Source organism: Drosophila biarmipes, unplaced genomic scaffold (genome assembly GCF_025231255.1).
Source record: "Drosophila biarmipes strain raj3 unplaced genomic scaffold, RU_DBia_V1.1 ptg000016l, whole genome shotgun sequence".
In the NCBI taxonomy this organism is placed as follows: Eukaryota; Metazoa; Arthropoda; class Insecta; order Diptera; family Drosophilidae; genus Drosophila; species Drosophila biarmipes.
Genome location: NW_026114534.1, coordinates 25,843 through 39,139, shown reverse-complemented (window position 1 = coordinate 39,139; position 13,297 = coordinate 25,843). Strand labels below are relative to the sequence as shown.

At 33.0% G+C, this 13,297-nt stretch overlaps 3 non-coding genes across 3 annotated transcripts; all 3 read left to right on the top strand.

Moving 5' to 3' along the window:
- Positions 1-5,171: 5,171 nt before the first annotated feature.
- Positions 5,172-7,166, top strand: LOC127011910 (small subunit ribosomal RNA). The gene has a single exon (XR_007765368.1). It is a non-coding gene; the product is annotated as a small subunit ribosomal RNA (ribosomal RNA).
- A 1,203-nt stretch (positions 7,167-8,369) lies between these two features.
- Positions 8,370-8,548, top strand: LOC127012007 (5.8S ribosomal RNA). The gene has a single exon (XR_007765430.1). It is a non-coding gene; the product is annotated as a 5.8S ribosomal RNA (ribosomal RNA).
- Positions 8,549-8,950: 402 nt separating this feature from the next.
- Positions 8,951-12,921, top strand: LOC127011935 (large subunit ribosomal RNA). The gene has a single exon (XR_007765394.1). It is a non-coding gene; the product is annotated as a large subunit ribosomal RNA (ribosomal RNA).
- Positions 12,922-13,297: the final 376 nt, after the last annotated feature.

Here is a 13,297-nt window from a genome sequence, read left to right as displayed (position 1 = left end):
TGGCAAACATATAATATAAAAATATTCCTAAGGTCTAGATTTTCAAGTAAGAGACCAATTTGATTAACATATCAATATAAGTACAACTCGACCATCTAATAATAACAATATGAATCGTCATCTTATTAGTGACGCGAAGATTGGCAAACATATAATATAAAAATATTCCTAAGGTCTAGATTTTCAAGTAAGAGACCAATTTGATTAACATATCAATATAAGTACAACTCGACCATCTAATAATAACAATATGAATCGTCATCTTATTAGTGACGCGAAGATTGGCAAACATATAATATAAAAATATTCCTAAGGTCTAGATTTTCAAGTAAGAGACCAATTTGATTAACATATCAATATAAGTACAACTCGACCATCTAATAATAATATGAATCGTCATCTTATTAGTGACGCGAAGATTGGCAAACATATAATATAAAAATATTCCTAAGGTCTAGATTTTCAAGTAAGAGACCAATTTGATTAACATATCAATATAAGTACAACTCGACCATCTAATAATAACAATATGAATCGTCATCTTATTAGTGACGCGAAGATTGGCAAACATATAATATAAAAATATTCCTAAGGTCTAGATTTTCAAGTAAGAGACCAATTTGATTAACATATCAATATAAGTACAACTCGACCATCTAATAATAACAATATGAATCGTCATCTTATTAGTGACGCGAAGATTGGCAAACATATAATATAAAAATATTCCTAAGGTCTAGATTTTCAAGTAAGAGACCAATTTGATTAACATATCAATATAAGTACAACTCGACCATCTAATAATAACAATATGAATCGTCATCTTATTAGTGACGCGAAGATTGGCAAACATATAATATAAAAATATTCCTAAGGTCTAGATTTTCAAGTAAGAGACCAATTTGATTAACATATCAATATAAGTACAACTCGACCATCTAATAATAACAATATGAATCGTCATCTTTTTAGTGACGCGAAGATTGGCAAACATATAATATAAAAATATTCCTAAGGTCTAGAATCTTAAGCAATAGACCAATTCAACTAAGAGTTGACATATAAAAATATGTTCCTTTTAATGTTAGCAAAATTTTATCGTCACATACTGTTAGTGACGCGAACGTTTTTTTCTCCATGTTTATATGAATGTTTATTCAAAGGTAGAAAGGCAGGATCGTTATTTTATAAGTGAAGCGATAAAAAAATATTATGCAATAGGACATCTATTTATAAATATTTTTAAGTCTTAGAAATTCAAGTAAAGAGATTCAAGAAATTCATTCAACTTAGAGCGCACATATAATTAAAACTATTCCTGAGGTTTAGAAACCAAATTAAATAAAGAGGACATATAAACGTATGTGGTATTTTGATGGTAGTAAAAATGTATCGCGATATTATTAGTGACGCGACCAATTTTTATACTCTTTGCTCCATGTGCAAATATATCTAGTGTTTAGATAGTCAATTAAAAATGACAATTTTAACTAAAAGACTTAAAAAAGTGTTTGTCAAACTTATAATTTTGTCAATACTATATAAAACGCCAATCATATCCTTATAAAAGTAAATACGGTATATGGTTATAAATACAAAACCATATATAAATAAAAAAATGAAATCGTATGTATATGGCTTATAGGTATAATACCTATAAGGCATAATAATGTATAATATTAGCAAATATACATATAAAAGTGCATAAATTGTATAGATATGGCATAAAGAAGGCATTTATGAGAATAGCTAGTAGAATTTGCCCATACACTACTAGCGAAATGAGATATTTATACCTAGTGAGGGCGGCACTAGTACTATAAATTGTGGCAAAATAAATCTTATGCAAATGCATAGGATTTTGTCAATACCGTACAAAAAACTAAGTAAAACGTATGGATATTGAAAAATAAATGGATTATATTCATAAAATACGAATATTTCTTGCATTCTCTTGTTATACGAGAGAATATCATACGGAGCGGGCAGCCCCTAGTATAGTAAGCAGTCGAATGGGAGACAGCGTGTCCAAAAACACCTATAGGGAGGTGGTCGTTGGCGGACCTCTCCTCGTATTGGTCAAACTTATGATTTTGTCAATACTATATAAAACGCCAATCATATCCATATAAAAGTGAATACAGTATATGGATATGAATAAAAAACCATACATAAATAAAAAAAAATATGTATAAAAAATTATACATATATTTATATTAAGCAATCGTATGGATGTGGCTTATAGGTATAATACCTATAAGGCATAATAATGTATAATATAGCAAATATACATATAAAAGTGCATGAATTGTATAGATATGGCATATAAGTGACATATTTATGAGAATAGCTAGTAGAATTTGCCCATACACTACTAGCGAAATGAGATATTTATACCTAGTGAGGGCGGCACTAGTACTATAAATTGTGGCAAAATAAATCTTATGCAAATGCATAGGATTTTGTCAATACCGTACAAAAAACTAAGTAAAACGTATGGATATTGAAAAATAAATGGATTATATTCATAAAATACGAATATTTCTTGCATTCTCTTGTTATATGAGAGAATATCATACGGAGCGGGTAGCCCCTAGTATAGTAAGCAGTCGAATGGGAGACAGCGTGTCCAAAAACACCTATAGGGAGGTGGTCGTTGGCGGACCTCTCCTCGTATTGGTCAAACTTATGATTTTGTCAATACTATATAAAACGCCAATCATATCCATATAAAATTGAATACAGTATATGGATATGAATAAAAAACCATACATAAATAAAAAAAAAATATGTATAAAAAATTATACATATATTTATATTAAGCAATCGTATGGATGTGGCTTATAGGTATAATACCTATAAGGCATAATAATGTATAATATAGCAAATATACATATAAAAGTGCATGAATTGTATAGATATGGCATATAAGTGACATATTTATGAGAATAGCTAGTAGAATTTCCCCATACACTACTAGCGAAATGAGATATTTATACCTAGTGAGGGCGGCACTAGTACTATAAATTGTGGCAAAATAAATCTTATGCAAATGCATAGGATTTTGTCAATACCGTACAAAAAACTAAGTAAAACGTATGGATATTGAAAAATAAATGGATTATATTCATAAAATACGAATATTTCTTGCATTCTCTTGTTATATGAGAGAATATCATACGGAGCGGGTAGCCCCTAGTATAGTAAGCAGTCGAATGGGAGACAGCGTGTCCAAAAACACCTATAGGGAGGTGGTCGTTGGCGGACCTCTCCTCGTATTGGTCAAACTTATGATTTTGTCAATACTATATAAAACGCCAATCATATCCATATAAAAGTGAATACAGTATATGGATATGAATAAAAAACCATACATAAATAAAAAAAAAATATGTATAAAAAATTATACATATATTTATATTAAGCAATCGTATGGATGTGGCTTATAGGTATAATACCTATAAGGCATAATAATGTATAATATAGCAAATATACATATAAAAGTGCATGAATTGTATAGATATGGCATATAAGTGACATATTTATGAGAATAGCTAGTAGAATTTGCCCATACACTACTAGCGAAATGAGATATTTATACCTAGTGAGGGCGGCACTAGTACTATAAATTGTGGCAAAATAAATCTTATGCAAATGCATAGGATTTTGTCAATACCATACATAAACCGTATGGATATTGAGAAGTTAATAGATTACATCTATAATATGAGAAGTATTTTAGTATTCTTATTAAATAAGAGAATACTATAAGGGTGAGTGGCAAAGAGAATTGAATATACCCGAATGGGAGACAGCGTGTCCAAAAACTACTATAGGTGGTGTGGCAAATATGAGGAAGGCAATATATCCATATAATGAAAATAAAAGTGCGTTTTCTTATTATATAAGAGAACACTATATGGGTGAGTGGCAAAGTAAATTGAATATACCCGAATGGGAGACAGCGTGTCCAAAAACTACTATAGGTGGTGTGGCAAATATGAGGAAGGCAATATATCCATATAATGAAAATAAAAGTGCGTTTTCTTATTATATAAGAGAACACTATATGGGTGAGTGGCAAAGTAAATTGAATATACCCGAATGGGAGACAGCGTGTCCAAAAACTACTATAGGTGGTGTGGCAAATATGAGGAAGGCAATATATCCATATAATGAATATAAAAGTGCGTTGTCTTATTATATAAGAGAACACTATATGGGTGAGTGGCAAAGTAAATTGAATATACCCGAATGGGAGACAGCGTGTCCAAAAACTACTATAGGATGGTCAATGGGCCGGCCGTCTGCTATTGACATATGTCAGTAGAGAAGATATTATCCGTCAAATTTGTTTCTTTATTCATTTATTTGAATACGAGACTTGGCTCCGCGGTTAATATTTTAAGCCCAAAGATAATAACGTTGAAACAAAGGCCAAGTTTCTATTGTACATAGAATAAGAAATTGTTTCCGAATTTTATCGTTAATTTTAGGAGGTAGGCTAACATGATTTATATTATATGTGTATTATTAAATAATAATAGTACATAAAAGTCTACCAAAGAAATATAAAAATGTAATTATGAATACATTTTCAATATTAATATCAACTTATATTGTTGATAATAAAAAATAGCTATTAAGAGAGTTATTTAAGAAATTATATAATATATAATAAAGAGTATATATATAAATAATATATAAGTATATATTATTTAAGAAATAAATATAGTAGTAATAATTATATGTATACACTCGGTTCTATTTTATATATTACCAGAGACTTATATGGATATATATAGATAAATTTTAAATTTATCGTCAAAATACAAATGATTAACTCAATATCTTATATTGGTTAAACAAAAATTGTACATGTGTGGATACAATATATTATGTATGTCGAACAAAAATGATATTTTAGAATGAAATGTGCATATATAAAGAAAATATATGAAAAATAAATATTGTGTTTATAAAGAATATGATTCTTTTTGACATCAATAAAAACTTGTTATTATTAGTGGCGAAACAAGTATAAATTGGAAAACAAACGTATACGAATGCTATATAAAAATGGCCGTATTCGATAGAAATAAAATCTATAACAACATATATATTGCTAATTTCTATTCAAAAAATATGAATGAAATATGAATAAAAACATTATTCTGGTTGATCCTGCCAGTAGTTATATGCTTGTCTCAAAGATTAAGCCATGCATGTCTAAGTACACACGAATTAAAAGTGAAACCGCAAAAGGCTCATTATATCAGTTATGGTTCCTTAGATCGTTAACAGTTACTTGGATAACTGTGGTAATTCTAGAGCTAATACATGCAATTAAAACATGAACCTTATGGAACATGTGCTTTTATTAGGCTAAAACCAAGCGATCGCAAGATCGTTATATTGGTTGAACTCTAGATAACATGCAGATCGTATGGTCTTGTACCGACGACAGATCTTTCAAATGTCTGCCCTATCAACTTATGATGGTAGTATCTAGGACTACCATGGTTGCAACGGGTAACGGGGAATCAGGGTTCGATTCCGGAGAGGGAGCCTGAGAAACGGCTACCACATCTAAGGAAGGCAGCAGGCGCGTAAATTACCCACTCCCAGCTCGGGGAGGTAGTGACGAAAAATAACAATACAGGACTCATATCCGAGGCCCTGTAATTGGAATGAGTACACTTTAAATCCTTTAACAAGGACCAATTGGAGGGCAAGTCTGGTGCCAGCAGCCGCGGTAATTCCAGCTCCAATAGCGTATATTAAAGTTGTTGCGGTTAAAACGTTCGTAGTTGAACTTGTGCTTCATACGGGTAGTACAACTTACAATTGTGGTTAGTACTATACCTTTATGTATGTAAGCGTATTACCGGTGGAGTTCTTACATGTGCTTAGATACTTGTATTTTTTCATATGTTCCTCCTATTTAAAAACCTGCATTAGTGCTCTTAAACGAGTGTTATTGTGGGCCGGTACAATTACTTTGAACAAATTAGAGTGCTTAAAGCAGGCTTCAAATGCCTGAATATTCTGTGCATGGGATAATGAAATAAGACCTCTGTTCTGCTTTCATTGGTTTTCAGATCAAGAGGTAATGATTAATAGAAGCAGTTTGGGGGCATTAGTATTACGACGCGAGAGGTGAAATTCTTGGACCGTCGTAAGACTAACTTAAGCGAAAGCATTTGCCAAAGATGTTTTCATTAATCAAGAACGAAAGTTAGAGGTTCGAAGGCGATCAGATACCGCCCTAGTTCTAACCATAAACGATGCCAGCTAGCAATTGGGTGTAGCTACTTTTATGGCTCTCTCAGTCGCTTCCCGGGAAACCAAAGCTTTTGGGCTCCGGGGGAAGTATGGTTGCAAAGCTGAAACTTAAAGGAATTGACGGAAGGGCACCACCAGGAGTGGAGCCTGCGGCTTAATTTGACTCAACACGGGAAAACTTACCAGGTCCGAACATAAGTGTGTAAGACAGATTGATAGCTCTTTCTCGAATCTATGGGTGGTGGTGCATGGCCGTTCTTAGTTCGTGGAGTGATTTGTCTGGTTAATTCCGATAACGAACGAGACTCAAATATATTAAATAGATATCTTCAGGATTATGGTGTTGAAGCTTATATAGCCTTCATTCATGGTGGCAGTAAAATGTTTATTGTGTTTGAATGTGTTTATATAAGTGGAGCCGTACCTGTTGGTTTGTCCCATTATAAGGACACTAGCTTCTTAAATGGACAAATTGCGTCTAGCAATAATGAGATTGAGCAATAACAGGTCTGTGATGCCCTTAGATGTCCTGGGCTGCACGCGCGCTACAATGAAAGTATCAACGTGTATTTCCTAGACCGAGAGGTCCGGGTAAACCGCTGAACCACTTTCATGCTTGGGATTGTGAACTGAAACTGTTCACATGAACTTGGAATTCCCAGTAAGTGTGAGTCATTAACTCGCATTGATTACGTCCCTGCCCTTTGTACACACCGCCCGTCGCTACTACCGATTGAATTATTTAGTGAGGTCTCCGGACGTGATCACTGTGACGCCTTGCGTGTTACGGTTGTTTCGCAAAAGTTGACCGAACTTGATTATTTAGAGGAAGTAAAAGTCGTAACAAGGTTTCCGTAGGTGAACCTGCGGAAGGATCATTAATGTTTTAATATCCTTACCGTTAATAAAATATTTGTTTATATTATAATAAATACATTATAGTATTACAAATAAAATATGAATTGCCAAAATGTATATGAGATCTATTATAGATCAAATGAAATTTCGAACAAGCAAATCGAAATAATGCAAATATTAAAATTATATATTGTATTTAATACATATGAGAGAAATTAATAAGCAGCCAAAGCAAACAAATAAAAATTCGAACAAGCAAATCGAATTATTAAAATAATAATATTAAATTATTATTGTATATCCTTACCGTTAATAAAATATTTGTTTATATTATAATAAATACATTATAATAATACAAATAAAATATGAATTGCCAAAATGTATATGAGATCTAATATAGATCAAATAAAATTTCGAACAAGCAAATCGAAATAATGCAAATATTAAAATTATATATTGTATTTAATACATATGAGAGAAATAATAAGCAGCCAAAGCAAACAAATAAAAATTCGAACAAGCAAATCGAATTATTAAAATAATAATATTAAATTATTATTGTATATCCTTACCGTTAATAAAATATTTGTTTATATTATAATAAATACATTATAGTAATACAAATAAAATATGAATTGCCAAAATGTATATGATCTAATATAGATCAAATGAAATTTCGAACAAGCAAATCGAAATAATGCAAATATTAAAATTATATATTGTATTTAATACATATGAGAGAAATAATAAGCAGCCAAAACAAACAAATAAAAATTCGAACAAGCAAATCGAATTATTAAAATAATAATATTAAATTATTATTGTATATAAACACAATTAAAATACTGTGTGTATATGGACCATAATATACACGCGTTGCGATATGTATTGTTCATCTCAGTTATGCGCATACATTGGATAATGCAACAACCTAAAATGTACAATGTTGTACCTGGTTTTATACAGGTTAATGTTTTATATAAATTTCAATTTATATCGCTAAAAAAGTATTAATATATATATATATATATTTATTTACAATAAATGCAATTTAAAAAGAAATACTTTGATATATATTGGTTATATAAAACTAAGACATTTCGCAGCATTCGTTTTAGGTATAAAAATAAATTTATTGAAGGAATTGATATATGCCAGTAAAATAGTGTATTTTTAATTTCTTTCAATAAAAACATATTTGACAAAATTAAGAAACCAATTTATAAAACTCTAAGCGGTGGATCACTCGGCTCATGGGTCGATGAAGAACGCAGCAAACTGTGCGTCATCGTGTGAACTGCAGGACACATGAACATCGACATTTTGAACGCATATCGCAGTCCATGCTGTTATGTACTTTAATTAATTTTATAGTGCTGCTTGGACTACATATGGTTGAGGGTTGTAAGACTATGCTAATTAAGTTGCTTATACAAATTTTATAATGAAATTTTATAAGCATATGGTATATTATTGGATAATAATAATTTAATTATTTTATTCATAATATTAAAAAATATATGAAAAACATTATCTCACATTAGTAAATAATTTGAATGTGAAAAACGAAGAGAAATATTTTCTTTTTCAATCAAATGATACTGAGAAATGTCTAGCATAAAAATTTATCTAGAATTGTCTCTTATTAATGATTAGAAAATAGAAAACCGTTGACAATATTATTGTTCTTCGTTGATTCGTTAAATCAAACAAATGCCATTTATATACAGATATTATTAATATAACGAATTTAATAAAATGTTTTATCATTATATATAAAGAATTAATTGCATATAAAAGTTATACACAACCTCAACTCATATGGGACTACCCCCTGAATTTAAGCATATTAATTAGGGGAGGAAAAGAAACTAACAAGGATTTTCTTAGTAGCGGCGAGCGAAAAGAAATCAGTTCAGCACTAAGTCACTTTGTCTATATGGCAAATGTGAGATGCAGTGTATGGAGCGTCAATATTCTAGTATGAGAAATTAACGATTTAAGTCCTTCTTAAATGAGGCCATTTACCCATAGAGGGTGCCAGGCCCGTATAACGTTAATGATTACTAGATGATGTTTCCAAAGAGTCGTGTTGCTTGATAGTGCAGCACTAAGTGGGTGGTAAACTCCATCTAAAACTAAATATAACCATGAGACCGATAGTAAACAAGTACCGTGAGGGAAAGTTGAAAAGAACTCTGAATAGAGAGTTAAACAGTACGTGAAACTGCTTAGAGGTTAAGCCCGATGAACCTGAATATCCGTTATGGAAAATTCATCATTAGAATTGTAATATTTAAACAATATTATGATAATAGTGTGCATTTTTTCCATATAAGGACATTGTAATCTATTAGCATACCAAATTTATCATAAAATATAACTTATAGTTTATTCAAATTAATTTGCTTGCATTTTAACACAGAATAAATGTTATTAATTTGATAAAGTGCTGATAGATTTATATGAATACAGTGCGTTAATTTTTCGGAATTATATAATGGCATAATTATCATTGATTTTTGTGTTTATTATATGCACTTGTAGGATTAACAATGCGAAAGATTCAGGATACCTTCGGGACCCGTCTTGAAACACGGACCAAGGAGTCTAACATATGTGCAAGTTATTGGGATATAAACCTAATAGCGTAATTAACTTGACTAATAATGGGATTAGTTTTTTAACTATTTATAGCTAATTAACACAATCCCGGGGCGTTCTATATAGTTATGTATAATGATATTTATATTATTTATGCCTCTAACTGGAACGTACCTTGAGCATATATGCTGTGACCCGAAAGATGGTGAACTATACTTGATCAGGTTGAAGTCAGGGGAAACCCTGATGGAAGACCGAAACAGTTCTGACGTGCAAATCGATTGTCAGAATTGAGTATAGGGGCGAAAGACCAATCGAACCATCTAGTAGCTGGTTCCTTCCGAAGTTTCCCTCAGGATAGCTGGTGCATTTTAATATTATATAAAATAATCTTATCTGGTAAAGCGAATGATTAGAGGCCTTAGGGTCGAAACGATCTTAACCTATTCTCAAACTTTAAATGGGTAAGAACCTTAACTTTCTTGATATGAAGTTCAAGGTTATGATATAATGTGCCCAGTGGGCCACTTTTGGTAAGCAGAACTGGCGCTGTGGGATGAACCAAACGTAATGTTACGGTGCCCAAATTAACAACTCATGCAGATACCATGAAAGGCGTTGGTTGCTTAAAACAGCAGGACGGTGATCATGGAAGTCGAAATCCGCTAAGGAGTGTGTAACAACTCACCTGCCGAAGCAACTAGCCCTTAAAATGGATGGCGCTTAAGTTGTATACCTATACATTACCGCTAAAGTAGATGATTTATATTACTTGTAATATAAATTTTGAAACTTTAGTGAGTAGGAAGGTACAATGGTATGCGTAGAAGTGTTTGGCGTAAGCCTGCATGGAGCTGCCATTGGTACAGATCTTGGTGGTAGTAGCAAATAATCGAATGAGACCTTGGAGGACTGAAGTGGAGAAGGGTTTCGTGTGAACAGTGGTTGATCACGAGTTAGTCGGTCCTAAGTTCAAGGCGAAAGCCGAAAATTTTCAAGTAAAATACAAATGCCAAACAAATATATATATTATATAAAATCTAGCTAAATTAATATACTTGAATAATTTTGAACGAAAGGGAATACGGTTCCAATTCCGTAACCTGTTGAGTATCCGTTTGTTATTAAATATGGGCCTCGTGCTCATCCTGGCAACAGGAACGACCATAAAGAAGCCGTCGAGAGATATCGGAAGAGTTTTCTTTTCTGTTTTATAGCCGAACTACCATGGAAGTCTTTCGCAGAGAGATATGGTAGATGGGCTAGAAGAGCATGACATATACTGTTGTGTCGATATTTTCTCCTCGGACCTTGAAAATTTATGGTGGGGACACGCAAACTTCTCAACAGGCCGTACCAATATCCGCAGCTGGTCTCCAAGGTGAAGAGTCTCTAGTCGATAGAATAATGTAGGTAAGGGAAGTCGGCAAATTAGATCCGTAACTTCGGGATAAGGATTGGCTCTGAAGATTGAGATAGTCGGGCTTGATTGGGAAACAATAACATGGTTTATGTGCTCGTTCTGGGTAAATAGAGTTTCTAGCATTTATGTTAGTTACTTGTTCCCCGGATAGTTTAGTTACGTAGCCAATTGTGGAACTTTCTTGCTAAAATTTTTAAGAATACTAATTGGGTTAAACCAATTAGTTCTTATTAATTATAACGATTATCAATTAACAATCAATTCAGAACTGGCACGGACTTGGGGAATCCGACTGTCTAATTAAAACAAAGCATTGTGATGGCCCTAGCGGGTGTTGACACAATGTGATTTCTGCCCAGTGCTCTGAATGTCAAAGTGAAGAAATTCAAGTAAGCGCGGGTCAACGGCGGGAGTAACTATGACTCTCTTAAGGTAGCCAAATGCCTCGTCATCTAATTAGTGACGCGCATGAATGGATTAACGAGATTCCTACTGTCCCTATCTACTATCTAGCGAAACCACAGCCAAGGGAACGGGCTTGGAATAATTAGCGGGGAAAGAAGACCCTTTTGAGCTTGACTCTAATCTGGCAGTGTAAGGAGACATAAGAGGTGTAGAATAAGTGGGAGATATTAGACCTCGGTTTGGTATCGCCAATGAAATACCACTACTCTTATTGTTTCCTTACTTACTTGATTAAATGGAACGTGTATCATTTCCTAGCCATTATACGGATATATTTATTATATCTTATGGTATTGGGTTTTGATGCAAGCTTCTTGATCAAAGTATCACGAGTTTGTTATATAATCGCAAACAAATTCTTTAATAAAACGGTGCATTTATGTATTTTTGATTTGAAAATTTGGTATAACTCCAATTACTCAGGTATGATCCAATTCAAGGACATTGCCAGGTAGGGAGTTTGACTGGGGCGGTACATCTCTCAAATAATAACGGAGGTGTCCCAAGGCCAGCTCAGTGCGGACAGAAACCACACATAGAGCAAAAGGGCAAATGCTGACTTGATCTCGGTGTTCAGTACACACAGGGACAGCAAAAGCTCGGCCTATCGATCCTTTTGGTTTAAAGAGTTTTTAACAAGAGGTGTCAGAAAAGTTACCATAGGGATAACTGGCTTGTGGCGGCCAAGCGTTCATAGCGACGTCGCTTTTTGATCCTTCGATGTCGGCTCTTCCTATCATTGTGAAGCAAAATTCACCAAGCGTTGGATTGTTCACCCATGCAAGGGAACGTGAGCTGGGTTTAGACCGTCGTGAGACAGGTTAGTTTTACCCTACTAATGACAAAACGTTGTTGCGACAGCATTCCTGCGTAGTACGAGAGGAACCGCAGGTACGGACCAATGGCACAATACTTGTTCGAGCGAACAGTGGTATGACGCTACGTCCGTTGGATTATGCCTGAACGCCTCTAAGGTCGTATCCGTGCTGGACTGCAATGATAAATAAGGGGCAATTTGCATTGTATGGCTTCTAAACCATTTAAAGTTTATAATTTACTTTTTAAACGACAATGGATGTGATGCCAATGTAATTTGTAACATAGTAAATTGGGAGGATCTTTGATCACCTGATGCCGCGCTAGTTACATATAAAAGCATTATTTAATACAATGACAAAGCCTAGAATCAATTGTAAACGACTTTTGTAACAGGCAAGGTGTTGTAAGTGGTTGAGCAGCTGCCATACTGCGATCCACTGAAGCTTATCCTTTGCTTGATGATTCGATAATAAAATTGCATAATTTATTTGTTGTGTTGAACTTCTTATATAAAGTTCAACCAACAATCTATTTGTATGCATTGATTGTTTGCTTGGCTTTGTGGCGAATTTTTAATCCTTTATATATTACATTCCTAAGGTCTAGATTTTCAAGTAAGAGACCAATTTGATTAACATATCAATATAAGTACAACTCGACCATCTAATAATAACAATATGAATCGTCATCTTATTAGTGACGCGAAGATTGGCAAACATATAATATAAAAATATTCCTAAGGTCTAGATTTTCAAGTAAGAGACCAATTTGATTAACATATCAATATAAGTACAACTCGACCATCTAATAATAACAATATGAATCGTCATCTTATTAGTGACG